Source organism: Camelus ferus, chromosome 1 (genome assembly GCF_009834535.1).
Source record: "Camelus ferus isolate YT-003-E chromosome 1, BCGSAC_Cfer_1.0, whole genome shotgun sequence".
In the NCBI taxonomy this organism is placed as follows: domain Eukaryota; kingdom Metazoa; phylum Chordata; class Mammalia; order Artiodactyla; family Camelidae; genus Camelus; species Camelus ferus.
In genome coordinates, this window is record NC_045696.1 from 100,124,589 (window position 1) to 100,140,612 (window position 16,024).

The following is a 16,024-nucleotide window of genomic DNA, read 5'->3' on the forward strand; positions in this document are numbered from 1 at the left end:
TTATGGTATGTGAATTATATCTGAATAAACCTGTTTTTTAGAGTTTATGGTTGAAGAAGATAAAAATAAAGAAGAATGAATGTGACAGGAACCTGTGTATCTAATAATCCTAAGATCCTTAGATGTTAACACACTATCTGTGGATGTATGGAATTGAAAGTGAAATAGCATCTCCAGCCAGGGCTTCTAGCAGCCACAGGTCAGGACATCTCAGATCCAAGCAAGGAGCAGAGGGATTAAGTGCACTAGTTTTCTTAATCTGAAAAGCATAATGATCAGCCTTTGGTAGGTGAAAGTAAGTTTATTTTCTAGTCTGAGGTATTCAGAGTTATCAGGAACATCAAAGAAGTATTAAAAATCTTATTTCTATGAATTTAATGATATGACTCATATAAAATGAATTCTTTAAATCATTATCTAAAAGATGTTCTTGTTCTACAATTATTTCTAAACACGTATCATAGTTGAAGGTATGTCTCCATTTTTTTTTTCTTACCAGTATGATGTTTAGTCATGTCTCAATGTACTGAAGCCAATCATTTAAGCAAATCTCTTAAGACTTGGCTCAGGCCTAGCAGAGCACAAATAAATATTAAAATGTAAAATAAACATATAATGGATATTATTAGATCATGTTTAGCTCATGGCTAATTTTGTGGTAGATGGTATCATATTTGTTTCTGTGTCCAAGAACATTCTAAGTTTGTTGAAAATTTCTGTGGAGTAAAGGAATGGGAATGTGTAAACATAGTTAAATAAAACAGTGACTTTTATCCTCCTCTTTGGATATGTACCAAAGAAATGGAGAAAAAAAATTACACCACCAATTAGTACTGAAGCATTTAACAAATATGTAATCAGTGTACTGTTAACTTTCAAAATGCATTTTCAAATGTTCTTGAATCTTAATATAATTAAAACGAGCTGAAAATCAGAACAATAGGACAAACAATATGTCTTTGGACACAATGCCTGAGCTATTTTCCATTTCTACTCAAGAATTCTCATAAAAGATACTATGCATTTGTCCATTAAAAATATGTAGTGAATCCAGTCACAAGCCAACCACTAAGAAGTGGCGTTATGCAGGTGCCAACTTGTGTACAGTCTTTGTCCCCACTGGGCTCAGAGTCTGCTGGGAAGATAATACATGAACCTACAAAGCTAATTGTAACACACTGTGTGAGGATGTTAAGGAGCTGCATTGGAGAATCCATAGAAAGAGAATTTAACACAGTGGGGTAAAGAAAGAATAGCCAGAAGGAGTTAGAAAGACTTTGGGAGTAAGGAAGGAGCCACGTCTCATGTAGGAGCTATCCAGGTAAAGCGCCAATATGGGAGCTGGAAGCAGAAAAGGATTCCAGAACAAGGGGATGAAACTAAACAAGGAACAGAAATGACAAACAGCATAGTGATTGGGGAGTTTGCTAGCAACTGAATTCTGATGAACACAGTGCTGGGAAATGATGGGGGAGAGGGTAACAAAGGCAGAGGGGACATGTGTGCATTCTAAGAGGTTGGGCTTTATCCTGCTTGTGTTAATGAGGCCCTGAAGGATTTCAACAATGGACTAATGGACTAAAATTTTTATGACTGTGTATAGAAAGTAGACAGTTTAAATACATTAGTAGTATTAAGGAAGAAAAAGAGGAAAATTATTTGAGAAATATTTGGAATACAAGATCTATACACAGACAACAATTAGGTTGTATGATTGTATGACAATTAGGTTGTGTGATCAGAAGTGGGTCAGTGAAAGAGATTTTTTTATCTGTAAATCATGGGTACATCTTTTTATTTTTTATTTAAATATAATTGATTTACAGTATTATATTAGTTTCAAGTATACAGCATAGTGATTTTGTATTTTTACAGATTACACTCCACTAAAAGTTATTGTAAGATAACGGCTATAATTCTCTGTGCTATACAATAAATCCTTTTTGCTTATCTATTTTATACATAGAAGTTTGTATCTCTTAATCCTATATGGCTAACTTTCCCCTTCCCTTTCCCTCTCCCCATTGGTAGCCACAAGTTTATTTTCTGTTTCTGTGAGTCTGTTTCTCTTTTGCTATACAGATTCTTTGTATTATTTTTTAAATTCCAAATGCAAGTGTTATCATCTAGTATGTGTCTTTCTCTGTCTGTGTTATTTCACTAAGCATAATATTCTCTAGATCCATCCATGTTGCTGCCAATGAGAGAATTTCATTCTATGACCGAGTTATACACACACACACACACCTTGTTAATCCATTCATCTGTTGATGAACACTTGGGTTGCTTCCGTATCGTGGCTATTGTAAATAGTGTGGAAATGAACATAGGAATGCATTTAGCTTTTCAAATTAGTGTTTTCATTATTTTTTGAATATATACCAAGGAGTGAAATTGTGGAATCATATGATAGTTCTATTTTTAGTTTTTCGAGAAACCTCCATACTGTTTTCTGTATTAGCCGCACTTATTTACATTTACAAGGGTTTCCTTTTCTTCACATCCTTGCCAGCATTTGATATTTGCAGACTTTTTAATGATAGTCATTCTGACAGATGTGAGGTGATATCTCATGGTTATTTTTATTTACATTTCTCTAATAATTAGTGTTGTTGAGCATCTTGTCATGTGTCTGTCAATCATCTGCATTTTTTTTTTTAATGTCTATTCAGGTCTTCTACCCATTTTATGATTGGGTAGGGTTTTTTTTTTCATATTGAGTTACCTGAGCTGTTTATATATTTTGGATATTAACCCCTTCTTTTTAGTGATATCATTTGCAAATATTTTCTCCCATTCTGGAAGTTGTCTTTTCATTTTATCAATTTGTTTCCTATGCAAAGCAAAAGTGTTTAAGTTTAATCAGGTCTGATTTGCTTATTTTTACTTTTATTTCTTTTGCCTTAGGAGATAGATCCAAAAAATGATTGCCATTATTTATGTCAAAGAGTGTTCTGCCTGTGTCCTCTTCTAAGAGTTTTATGGTTTCAGGTCCTACATTTAAGTCTTTAATCCATTTTGAGCTCATTTTTGTATATGGTATGAAGAAATGTTCTAATCTCATTGTCTTACATGTGGCTGTCCACTTTATCCAGCACCACTTATTTAAGATGTCTCCCCTGAAGCTTTCCTGAATTCATTTATTAGTTCTAATATTTTTTGGTGGAGACTTCAGGATTTTCTATATAAAGTATCATGTCATCTGCAAATAGTGACAGTTTTTCTTCTTCACTTGCAATTTGGTTACCTTCCTTTCTCTTGTCTTACTGTTGTGGCTAGACTTACAATGCTATGTTAAATAGAAGTGGCAAAAGTGGACATCCTTGTCTTGTTCCTGAATTTAGACAAAAGATCTTCAGCTTTTTACGACTGAGTATGATATTAGCTGTGGGTTTGTAATAAATGGTCTTTATTAATTTGAGATATAGTCCATCTATGCCCATTTTGATGACAATTTTTATCATGAATGGATGTTTGAATTTTGTCAAATACTTTTTCAGCATCTATTGAGGTGAATGTGATTTTTATCCGTCTTTTTGTTAATGTGGTGTATCACATTAATTGATTTGCTAATATTGAATCATCTTTGCGTTCCTGGAATAAAATCAATTTCATCATGATGTATGATCCTTTTTATATATTGTTGGATTTGGTTTACTAATATTTTGTTGAGGATATTTACATTTATATTCATCAGAGATACTGGCCTATAAGTTTCTTTCTTTTTTTTTTTTTGTAGTGTCTTTGTTTGGTTTTGGTATGAGGGTAGTGGTGGAATGAATTTGGGATTGTTCCATCCTCTTCAATTTGTTTCAGTTTTGGCAGGTTGCATGTTTCTAGAAATCTGTCCATTTCTTCAAGTTTGTCTAATTTGTTGGTATATAACTGCTTGTAGTATTCTCTTATGACTTTTTTGTATCTCTGGGTATCAGCTGTTATTTCTTCTCTTTCATTTCTTATTTTATTTATTTGGATCCTCTCTCTTTTCTTCATGATTAGCCTTGCTAAATGTTTATCAATTTTGTTTATCCTTTCAAAAAAATCAGCTCTTGGTTCCAGTGATCTTTTCTATTGTTTTTTAAATCTCTATTTATTTCCTCTCTGATCTTTATTATTTCCTTCCTTCTGCTGACTTTGAGCTTTGTTCTTTTTTTAATTCCTTCAGGTGGTAGTTTAGGTTATTTATTTGAGAGTTTTCTTGTTTCTTGAGGAAAATCTGTATCACTGTAAACTTCCCTCTTAGAGCTCATTTTGATGCATCTCATAGCTTTTGGAGTGTTGTGTTTCCATTTTTATTTGTCTCGAGGTATTTTCTGATTCCTCTTTGTTTCATTGCTGACCCACTGATAGCATGTTGTTTAGTCTCCAGGTGACTGGTTTTTTTCCCCCATTATTCTTCCAATAATTGATTTCTAGTTTCATACCATTGTGGTTGGAAAAATGTTTGATATAATTTCCATCCTCTTAAATTTTTGAGGCCCATTTTGTGGCCTAGTATGTGATATATCCCGGATAAGGGTCCATCTGCACTTAAAAAGAATGTCTATTCTGCTGGGTTTGGATAGAATGTCCTACAGATATCTGTTAAGTTCAGCTGGTCTATTGTGCCATTAATACCACTGTTTCCTTATTTATTTTCCATCTGGATGATCCATCCATTGATGTAACTGGGGTGTTAAAAATCCCCTACTATTATTGTATTATTGTCTCCTTTCACGTCTGTTAATATGTGCTTTACATATTTAGCTGCTTCTGTATTGGGTACATACATGTTTACAAATGTTATATACTGTATTTGTATTGATCCCTTTATCATTATATAATACCCTTCTTTGCCTTTTGTTATAGTTTTTCTGTTAAAGTCTATCTCGTCTGATAGAAGTACTGCTACCCCCACTTTCTTCTTGTTTATGTTTGCATGAAATATCTTTTTCCATCCCCTCATTTTCAGTGTGTGTGTGTCTTTAGCTCTAAAGTTAGTATCTTGTAGGCAGCTTATAGGTGGTCTTTTTTTTTTTTTTCTTTTTCTAATCCAATCTGTCATCCTCTGTCTTTTGATTGGAGCATTTAATCATTGACATTTAAAATAATTATTGATAGGCATGTACTTAATGCCATTTTTATTACACGTTTTCTGGTTGTTTTTGTAGTTCTTCTCTGTCTATTCTTTTTTTTGTTTGTTTCTTCCTTTGTGGTTTGGTGAGTTTCTTTAGTAGTATGCTTGTGTTCTTTTCTTTTTAGTTTTTGTGTATCTACTGTAGATTTTTTATTTGTATTTACCACAGGGTTCATATATGTTGACCTATAACTATATCTACTTGTTTTAAACTGTTAGTCATTTAAGTTCAAACACACTCTAAAAGATCTACATTTTTTTACTTCTCTCACCCATATTTTGTGTTTTTGATGTTACATTTTCTATCTTCATGCCTATCCCTTAATTGTTTATTGCAGTTATAGTTACTTTTACAAATTTTTGTCTTTTAAATTCATATTGGCTTATTTAAGTAATTGATCATGGTCTTTTGAATTGGGATGTCACTGACATACTCAGATGGAAAAGTCCTGTAGGCATCTGAGTTTGTGAATCTGCAGCTGAGGAGAGAGCTTTCTGTGGGAAACAGAAGTTGGGGGATTTTGTTTATGTGAGTAATCATTGAAAACATTTTAAAAGATAAGATTATCCATCTCATCTTATCAAACAAGGATTTGCTAAGTAATGTGTCCTATGGAACATGGACATGTAAGGGTTATGTGGGAAATACCAGTTGTGAAAGAGACAAACATCTGCAAAAGTATGAAATCCAGAAGGATGTCATGTCAGGCAGCAGAGAGCCACGGAGGATCAGTAAATAAAGACTGAATTGTTTCCACTGAATTTGGAAATACAGAGGTCATTGGTGGAGTATGCCAGAATCATTTCCATGGAGAGTTGTCAAGGCAAGCTAGATTGCAACTAATTGAGAAATAAATGGGAAAGAAGACAGTAGAAATGATTTTCAGTTGAGAAGAGGAGAAAAGAGACTATGGTGGATATAGGGGGAAGCAGACAACAGATGACTTCTCTGGATGAGAGGGGTAAGCTTAAAGCTTGGCTAATGGAAAGAAAACAAACAAACAGACAGACAAAAACAAAGAAGTTGAAGATATAGGACGTAAACAGGAGGGATTGGAGTGGAAAATTCAGAGCGACTGCCAGGACAAGAGAGAAAGGAGATAAGAGGACAGATGGTGTCTGGTGCATGTTCTCAATCCAAAAAGGAAATATCTGTTTGCTAAGGATCCACAGGTTGGCGCAATGTATTGACAAAGGTTGGTTAGTGAAGGTGGAGTTGGTTAGACCAGACTGCCACACCTGACTTTCCAATATCCCCAGACTTTGTGTATCACCAAGCTGTAGTTGGACTCATCACAGAGCTCTCTATGACTATGAAAACATACTTGCTTGAAACCATGAGCATGAATATAATCAAAACAACTAATATCCTTTCAGCACTTAATATTTGCTATGTATTATGCTAAATCCTTTATATGCATGGTTACCTCAATCTTTCAAACAACTTAGGGTGGTAAGATTTACTAATATTTTACTGTTACAGAGAAAGACATAAATAGGGGCACACACATGTCAAGTGGCAGAGCTGGTCTTGTCTGGGCACCTAAAATTTACTCACTGTTCACAAAACCACCCAAAAAGCTGGAAGTACAGAAATCTAAGGGATACAGAACATTTGCAAAGATGTAAAGCTGTATTACAAAATCCCTAGTTCCAGCTGACCTGTTAAGACAGCAAAGCAGACTTAGTTCAAAGTGTACCCTAATACTCAATTTGAAGATGTGTGGCACACACTCTTAATTCAACCATCAACGCAGAATGAAAGGAAGTTTTCTATGTCTTGAATATTTGTCACAAAGCAAAGATCAGAACTATCAGATAGAGCAATTAATGCTTTGTGTTTGTAAAGTTCATTTAAAAATAGTAACTTCTAAGTATTAAATGCTTATGGTATTCTTTTTCAAATTTTAAGTGACTTTATTTGGCATTTATTTTGTGTTAATGTTCCCTTCTTTTTAATGTTTTCTGTATATAGTGTCTATATCAGGTAGAGATCATTTTTATAAGTTATTGAAATAATCTTGTCATAATATATTGGCTCATAATAATAATAAACTATGAAAATATATTTTTTACTAAAAACATCTGAAAGTTTAGTATCATATTATCACAGAAAATTATTCACTATTACTATGGTCACTTATTATTTAAAAGCATATAAATAAAATGTTATGGAAAATGTAGAATAATTTATTACTTCAGGAATTTCTGAGATTTCTTGGAAATTCCAATTTGTCATTCCTGAGTGATGAGTATTAGTATCAGTTGGGGATTAGGAAACATTATTCTGGATCATCAGCTTTCAAATCTTTTTAAGCAGCAGACCCCTTTATCAGACAAAATCCACCCTGGAAATAAGCAATAAAAAAGGAAAAATCAGGCTCTGGCTGAAGGAGACCAGAGAATAAAGAAACATGATTCTGACCTGAACTTTATGACCAAATTGCTGAGTGACTTGAGGGTCATCACTTTAGTGTCTTTAAATCTTGGTTTTCTTGTCAATAAACTGTGGTTGATATAGATGTCCTAGGCCACCAGGCTTGTGGGAGACAATTGAGATGTTGCTGCACAAGAGCTTTGCAAACCTAGGATGTCTTGTCAACTGTTAGATGCTAGGCAGACAGAGGACTTCTACACACCTGATACAACCCTTGTAATGTGACCCCCATGGGGAGAGCAAGGACTGGTACCCCAGACTCCATACCCTATCCTGACAGCTTACCTAGTCCCGCCTCCCTCCCTCCTTGCATCATGCCAGCACCTGTCCCTTTTAAGGGCTGGGGCTTCCAGATGTAAACAAGACCTTAGGTTTAAAGTGGAGTCATGCACTTTAAACATAACTAGTTCTGATCAGGCAGTAAAACACAGAAAATTTTATCCCTCACATAAAAGTTATAGATTATAAGAAGAGGAGTGTGAATTACGAGGAAGTTCAAAGTTTGCTAAAATAGGGGTCAGAAAGTTGTATTTCAGTCTGGAACTGCCATAAAACATGGAGGAACACTTCAGTTCTCGGCTCGACTTCAGAGTGCACATCTATAAAAGGCCAGGAGGGCCTGGATGACTCCACATTTCCACTTGGAGAATTCGTGCTACCTCATTCCCCAGCTGAACTCACACAGAAAAAGGAATCAATTTTGTTCATTTGTGTCTGGAGTGTTCTTGCTAAGTGGAGCTCTGACAATCCTCAGCTCAGGGAGTTCTTTTTGCGAATAACAGCTCTTTACTGAACAGTAATTGTTATTGTGTTTACTTTCCTTAACGTTTGTACCAGTTTTTTAAAAAAACATTATTACATGTAATAAAAAGCAATAAATGCTTGTTAAAATAAATGTAACTGATACGGAAGCGTATAAAGAGTAAGCTTCTTCCTCCCTACAATTCTATCCCCCTGTGGTAATCATATCATTCCAGACTTTTCTGTTTACACAAACATGAATGTGTATGTGTAATTTAGATGGGGTTTTTTTGGTTCTTGTTTTTGTTTTCTTAGAGAGAAGGGGTGTTTACTTGCTTCCCCCCTTTTTATGAGACCATTCTGTAATTTGCTGTTTCATCTCTATTTATAGGGGGCAGATTCTAAGTCAGTACATTTTTATAATGGCTGTTTTAGTTTGTGGATGTACCATAATTTGTTTATGTGTTTCTCTATTGATGAACACTTGAATCTTTATTAAACTTCTAGGGGCTGGCTAGGGGTCATGAAGGTCTGGAATTCTGTACAATGTATTTGACAGGCGCCCTTTGTGATTGCTCATGAGGCAGCCCTTTGAAGTTTCTGAAGAGTGGTAATGATTAGAAAGTGATATATTAAATAAAAATATGTTGTTCTCCCCTGAAAATTGTATTTCTTGTTTTCAGCTCTAACACATTGAGATGTAAAGTTACTTCTAAACAGTTTCAATACTTCAAGATAACTGGCCCACTATTTCCTTCCTAAATCTTCCTTTTTTCTGGAATAAATATTCCCTGCTTTTCAAATGAAGCCATATCCAGACACATTCTCACTCTGATGACTCTTCTTATTCTTCTTCTTTTTTTTTTTTGTGGTATGATAAACTTAATTTTTTCCTTTTGTTTTTTGTTTTATCTGCATTTTACAATTTTTTTGCAATGAACATATATGACATAACAGTTTTTAAAGACTATCATAAAAACAAGTAGAGATACATCTAAGAAATTGTTCTTCTGAAAATGATACTGAACTCATGTTAAAAACAAATTAACAAATATCAGAGGGGATTTTTTTTTGGAAATGAGATGGTGTGGAATTTTTTTTAATTTCTGGAGCCTCAATTCTTTCTTTTTTCAATGAAGGATTTTTTGTTTTTCATTGAAATGTAATTAACATAAATATATTAGTTTCAGGTGTACATAATAGCAATTCAATATTTATATATATTTTTAACTGATCCCCATGATAAGTCTAGTTACTATCTGTCACCAAACAAAGTTATTACTATATTCCCTATACTGTACATTATCCTCCATGGTTTATTTATTATATAGCTGGAAATTCATACCGCTAATCCCCTTCACCTATTTAGCTCCCCCACCCAACTCCCTTCCCCTCTGGAAACCACCAGTTTGTTTTCTGTATCTATTGAGTCGGTTTCTCTTTTGTTTTGTTTGTCCATTTGTTTTGTTTGTTCATTTGTTTTGTTTACAGAGTCCACATGTAAGTGAAATCATATGTAAGTGTCTTTCTTTGACTTATTTCACCCTCTAGGTCCATCCATGTTGTTGCAAATGGCAAGGTTTCATTCTTTTTTATGGCTGAGTAGTAGTCCATTGACCACACCCACACACACACACTATACATATAAACACATATATATACACACACACATATGTATCACATCTTCTTTAACCATTCATCCATTGAAAGACATTTAGGTTGTTTCCAATCTTGCCTATTGTGAATAATGCTGCAACGAACATGCAAGTGCAGATATCTCTTCAATATCCTGTTTTTCATTTCCTTTGGCTATATACCTAGAAGTAGGATTGTTGGATCAGATGGCAGTCCTATTTTTAATTTTTTGAGGACCCTCCGTACCTTTTTCCATGTGGCTGCACCAATTGACATTCCCACCAACAGCACACAAGGGTTCTTTTCTCCATATCCTCACCAACACTTGCTATTATTTGTTGTCTTTTGATTTGCTGCCATTCTGACAGGGGTGAGATGATATCTCATTGTAGTTTTGATTTGCATTTTCCTGAATACAAGATAAGGTGCTCAACATCAGGAAAGATTTTTAACGTAATCAGAGACCAAATGAGGACAAAATAGTAGGACATATACTTTTTTTCTTTCTTTTTAAATTGAAGTACAGTCGATCTACAATTGGGAGTTTAAGATTTGTAAATACTAACTACTATATATAAAATAGATAAATAACATGGGCCTACTGTATAGCACAGGAAACTATATATTCAATACCTTATAGTGGCCTATAATAAAAAGGAATCTACATATATGTATATAGATATATACACATATATAAATGAATCATTATGCTGATGACTCTTCTATAAGACACTTTCAATTCCACAATCCTATTTGAGATGAGGCTCCAAGAACTAAGTGAAACTTCAAACACATTCTGAGTATTGCAAAATACAGTAATACTAAGTGGCCTGCCTTGCTTGGACTAAACATCTCCTAATGTAGGCTGCGTTTGTGTCCAGCCACTTGAGATGGCTAAATCATACTGGGCATGGAGCCTACTGAACCACTTAGATTATTTATTTGGCATGAATGTTGGCAGCTTACTAATTAGAAGTTTGTTTTAAATGGATATCATATGATATAGTAAAAAGAGCTTTGGACTTAAAGTAAGAGTATCTGGATTGAATCCCTGCAAAAACATTCACAAACTCATTCAATAATATACAGTAAATGTATAAATTTATTATTTAACCTCTCACAGTTTAAGTTTTCTCATCTTTAAATCAGGCTTGATAAAGATTAAAGATGAAGTGTATCAAAAGGAGTTTGTAAAGACTTGTGTGATCACTAAGTATTGTTCTTTTCATTTTCATTAATTATTTTTAATTCCATCATGTGAGTTTTGCCCAACTATTTCTTTGCTAAAAGACTTCTGACAAGTGAAAGAGTTAGCAATTATATTAAAGATACATAAGCCAAAATTGTTGGACTATATTGAGAAGTAACTAGTGTCCCGTTCATGAAGAATTAAAATTGCTTTTCTTCAAACCATAATGATAACGTCATTTTTTCGATCTCATTTGGGGAAGAGAACAATTATCCTGACTCTGGGAGAAAGATGGGTACTTGACTTTCTAAGAAGAAATGCTTCAGATCCACTTAATGCTTCTTAAGCAGTGGTGGGGAGAAGGAATAATGGGTGATGCTCTTAGCTCCTCTCAGTAATTTCAGATTCTGGTAATTAGATGTACTGGTCGGGGAATACAAAACTCCCTTAAGGTCTCAGTGCAGCACAGTTGTCTTCAAAGGGCTCCGGTTCTTATCACCAATGTGTGTTGTTTACCAGACCAAACCCAGTTGTTTTGAGATGTAGAGAGTTGTTGGGGGTGCTAATATCCTGTAACATGATGGCTACTACTATGGCTTGACATAAGATGAAATGAAGCCAAGATGAGCACTTTTCTAATGTTCATGGAAAGCATGATGTGTCAGGGACACTGCTGAAACACCTCCCTCCTTTGACAGAGCCCATCAGAGGAGTGATGGATACAGACTTGTGGCTAAAGCACCCATGGCAGAAAATAAAACTGATTATGTGTGTGTGTGTGTGTGTGTGTGTGTTTCTAACAGGTCAAGTTGTAGCTTCAGAAGCTTTGAAAAGCCAAACTTAAATGCTTTTTAAATGGTGGGCAAAATGTAAGGAAGGACTAGTTTCAAGAACATTAGATGGGAAGGGATTATGCTTATAGTCAATTGGACCACAGTTACAAAGATGACAAAACTTTTGCTTAAAGATTAACAGATTTACTCTTACACCTTAGAAAAGCTTCGGGTGTATTTTCACCTAGGTAGTCAAAAGAGAAAAATTATATCCCTTTTTATCACCTAACGCGTCCACATTCCATATCCCCCATTCCTCCACCCTCTCTCACTGCCCCCCTAAAAGGCTATTCACCAAGTAAACTGAGGTCCAGGAACACGACAGCTGCCACTGAGCAGTGGCCATCTCTGCACCACAGAAGAAACAAGTCTATTCACAAAAAGTAATAAAGAGAACTTAACTAAAGGAAACATAATTACTTAATTAGTAAAAATTAAGTTTACCTATGAAATTGAAAATGCTTTTTCAAAAATATTACAAGGAAATGTAGTTACAAAAGTTCTGTTGAAATTTCCTATTTCACATGTCAACATAGGGAGTTAGAGATCCAAGTACCGTTAGGGTACTTGTCTCATAGAAGCTCATGGCCTCGGGAACAAGTCTGGAACTTGTTTTTCCTTTGCTGTCTCAACAGGTCAGTTGGAACTGAGGATTTTGTAATACAGCTTTTCATCTTTGCTAATTACATTAAAATGAATCTAGAACACAACTTCAGGAAAGTAAGTCTATACTTCATAAAAGTAGATCCAACAGACCTCATGACTTCACAGGTGTAAGAGATCACATGTTTCTGAATCAATCAGTTTTGTTATTTCTGGTTTTTTCTACAGGTCCAAAAAAAGTTGTGGGTTTTTTTGTTTTTTCTTAAGTTTGTGCTTTCAAATGGAGGCACTATTTCAAGACTTGCCCCGTATTTTGATTCCCCAGGAATCCAAACAAATGGCTCGAGGTAGATGTGTTAAAAATATGTGATAAATGAAATGATGACAGAACAATGACTGGACGTGTCTTACACCTTCCTTGTTCTATTCAGAGCTCTTAAGGCTAAATTTATTAGCTTTCCAAACTATGTATGAAAACATGTTGATATTTTTTGCTGTATAAATTCAAATTCAAACCTTTTTCAACTTTTCAAATTTTACGCTTTTAGATTCTTCCCCCTTGCCAAACACCCTGCAGACTCAGTTGAAATTATTGGCACCTTTTATAATTCCAACATGCCCTCTGCTTTGTGTAATATGATAACATTTCAGAGCATACCTAGTTGAAATATATACCAAGTATAAAATATTACAGATTCACACTTAATTTAAAATCTAAATAGGTAAGCCATATTTACAAAAGTAATCTGTGGAATGTAACATCATTTTGGGGATTTCCATGCCAACAGTTTGCTCTGTGGGTAAATAGGAATCACAGACTTCAATGTAAACACAAAACTATAAAACTCCTAGAAACACAGGAGAAAACCTAGATGACCTTGGGCATGGTGATGCCTTTTTAGATGCAACATCAAAGACAAGACCCATGAAAGAAATCGTTGATAAGCTAGACTTCATTAAACTTAAAAATTTCTGCTCTGTAAAAGACAATGTCAAGAGAATGAGAAGACAAGCCACAGATAAGAAAATATTTTCAAAAGATGTATCTGATAAAGAACTGTTATGCAGGATGTACAAAGAACTCTCAAAACTTCACAATAAGAAAACAAATATCCCAATCAAAAAATGGGCCAAAGAGCTTAACGTGTATCTCACCAAAGAAGATATACACACAGCAAATAAGCATATGAAGAGATGCTCCACGTCACATGTCGTCCGGAAAAATGCAAATTAAAACAGCAATGAGGTATCACTACCCACTTACTGGTACGGCCAAAATCTAAACCACCGACAACACCAAATGCTTGGCAAGATTGTGGAACAACAGGAAAATTCATACATTTCTGGTTGAAATGCAAAATGCTACATCCACATTGGAAGACATTTTGGAGATTTCTTACAGCTTTGTGCTGATCTCAGTCTACCGTCGGTAGCAATGCCAGCAGCTAAAAATACCTGGAGACACTCACCTGGATCCCGGGTGAGCTTCCCATGGACACCTCTTCTTTCCAAACAGTGTAACAACTGGACTGACCCTTGTGATTCTTATTGCTGCAAGATTCCCTTCAGTAATAATCATTAGGATACACTGGGGAAAAAAAAAAAGAATGTATTACTCACAGGCCCTGGAGCGTACAAGGCATACCAGGGGGCACACAACGAGGTCACAGGTAGAGAGAAAGAGACAGGGAGAGTGTGGGCATGGGCCTGGGTTCTGCTTTTATTAGTGTCGTGGGTGGAGGGGTCTAGGGTTTTGATGACTCACTATTTATTGGTGAATTTAAAACATAAAGGTGAGAATTTGAAGCTCAGGAAGAGAGAAAAGGTTTGGGGTGGGGGGGAGCAGCACAAATGGCCAGTTATTTAAATCAACCCGGATCTCTAGAAAAAGGAAACCTCATGGTAGGAATGTGGGGCACATCCTGGCTCTTCATCTAGTCTTGTGGCTGGCAGTGTGATTATTTGAGATAACCTCTTTGAAGTAGATGTCTTGGCAATCAAAGCTTAAGTTAGGAACTTAACTAAGTTACGTTACAGAAAGAAAAGCCAACTCTCAGGGCTTACACTACACTTACAAAACTAAACATAATCTTCCGTACAACTATATGACACTCTGAAAGAGACAAAACTGGAGAAAGTGAAAAAGGCTAGCAGTTCCTGGAACAGGAGTGGACAGTGGGGAGAGAGAAACAGGCAGAGGCACAGAGGATTTTTAGAACAGTGAAAATACTCTATTTGATATAATAACGGATATATGTCATTATATATTTGTCCAAATGTAAGTGAGCCGGACCCCCTGGGGCCTTCCTGGATAGAGCCCTCCCCACCGTGTCCTCTGCTGCAGCTCCTCTCTGAAGTACCTAGACAACAGTATCTGAGGCACACTTCCGGAGTTCTTTTACAGATGCTAAAACCATCACCAAATGGAAGAAGTTAACTACTTGATGACCATGAGCACAGAGCCCCCCAGACCTACTGGAGCCTAAGGATTAATGCTAACCCCTGTGACATCGCCCTGTTACCTCACCATCAATCAATCAGAGAACTGTGCACAAGCTGAGCACATACCCTGAGACTCCCCTCCCCCGCCTTGCCTTTAAAAATGCCTCCTGAAACCCATGGGGAATTCTGGTGTTTTGAGCATTAGCTGCCCTGAATTCCTTGCCTTGTGCCTTGCAACAAACCCTGCACTTTCCTTCACAACCTGGTGTCAACAGATTGGCTTTACTTGAGTGGGCAAGTGGACCTAAGTTTGGTCGGTAACACAAACCTGCAGAATATATAATATCAAGAGTGAACACTAAAGTAAACTATGGAATTTGGGTGATCATGATGTGTCAATATAGGTTCATCCTTCTTAGTGAAAATATGTACCATTCTGGTGAGTGATGTTGGTAATACGGAAGGCTATGCATGTGTAGGGGCAGGAGGTGTATGGGAAATCTCTGTACCTCCCTCTTAATTTTGTTGTAAACCTAAAACTGCTCTAAAAAATAGTTCTATATATATATTTTTTAAAAAGCTCTGCAACTTACTCCACAAATTCACATTCTTCAATATATTCATAAAATGTCAGTAGCTGAGTCAGCAAAAAAATTAAATTAGCAAATAATTCACTTTGCATACAAACACTAAACAAAAAAGGGCTCCAGTAATAAGTTTTTAAATTTTTATCCACATTTAAGGATAATGATCAACTCTTAGGTCTTTAGCTACAACATTAACACTCATATCATTGAATCTAAAATCTCTTCTTCCCTGGCAAGGACACATAGCCTGTGAAAAGCCAAAGGTTTACCATAGCCCTCCAAATTTCCTTTTTCCCTCTATAAAGTATTCTCCTTCCTTTGTTGTGTGGGAACTTGCATGTGGCTCCCCATGGTAGCAGATCCCAAACTGCTGATCCAGAATAAACCCATCTTTGCTGGAGAAATACCTGAGTCTGTTTTAGTTCAACATTTATTAAGCCC

The 16,024-nt window shown here is 35.6% G+C and overlaps 2 long non-coding RNA genes across 7 annotated transcripts in view; both read right to left on the reverse strand.

Moving 5' to 3' along the window:
• The window catches only part of LOC106728644, a 58,099-nt gene that overhangs the window by 36,139 nt on the left and 5,936 nt on the right, over nt 1-16,024 (reverse strand). For all 6 annotated transcript variants that reach the window (XR_004322554.1, XR_004322533.1, XR_004322545.1 and 3 more), the window contains exon 3: nt 14,024-14,142. This is a non-coding gene — a long non-coding RNA (uncharacterized LOC106728644). The remainder of the gene's footprint in view (nt 1-14,023; nt 14,143-16,024) is intronic.
• LOC116665838 lies at nt 2,961-8,360 on the reverse strand. The gene is made up of 3 exons (XR_004322570.1): nt 8,182-8,360; nt 7,821-7,826; nt 2,961-2,970 (listed from the first exon to the last, which is right to left on the reverse strand). It is a non-coding gene; the product is annotated as an uncharacterized LOC116665838 (long non-coding RNA).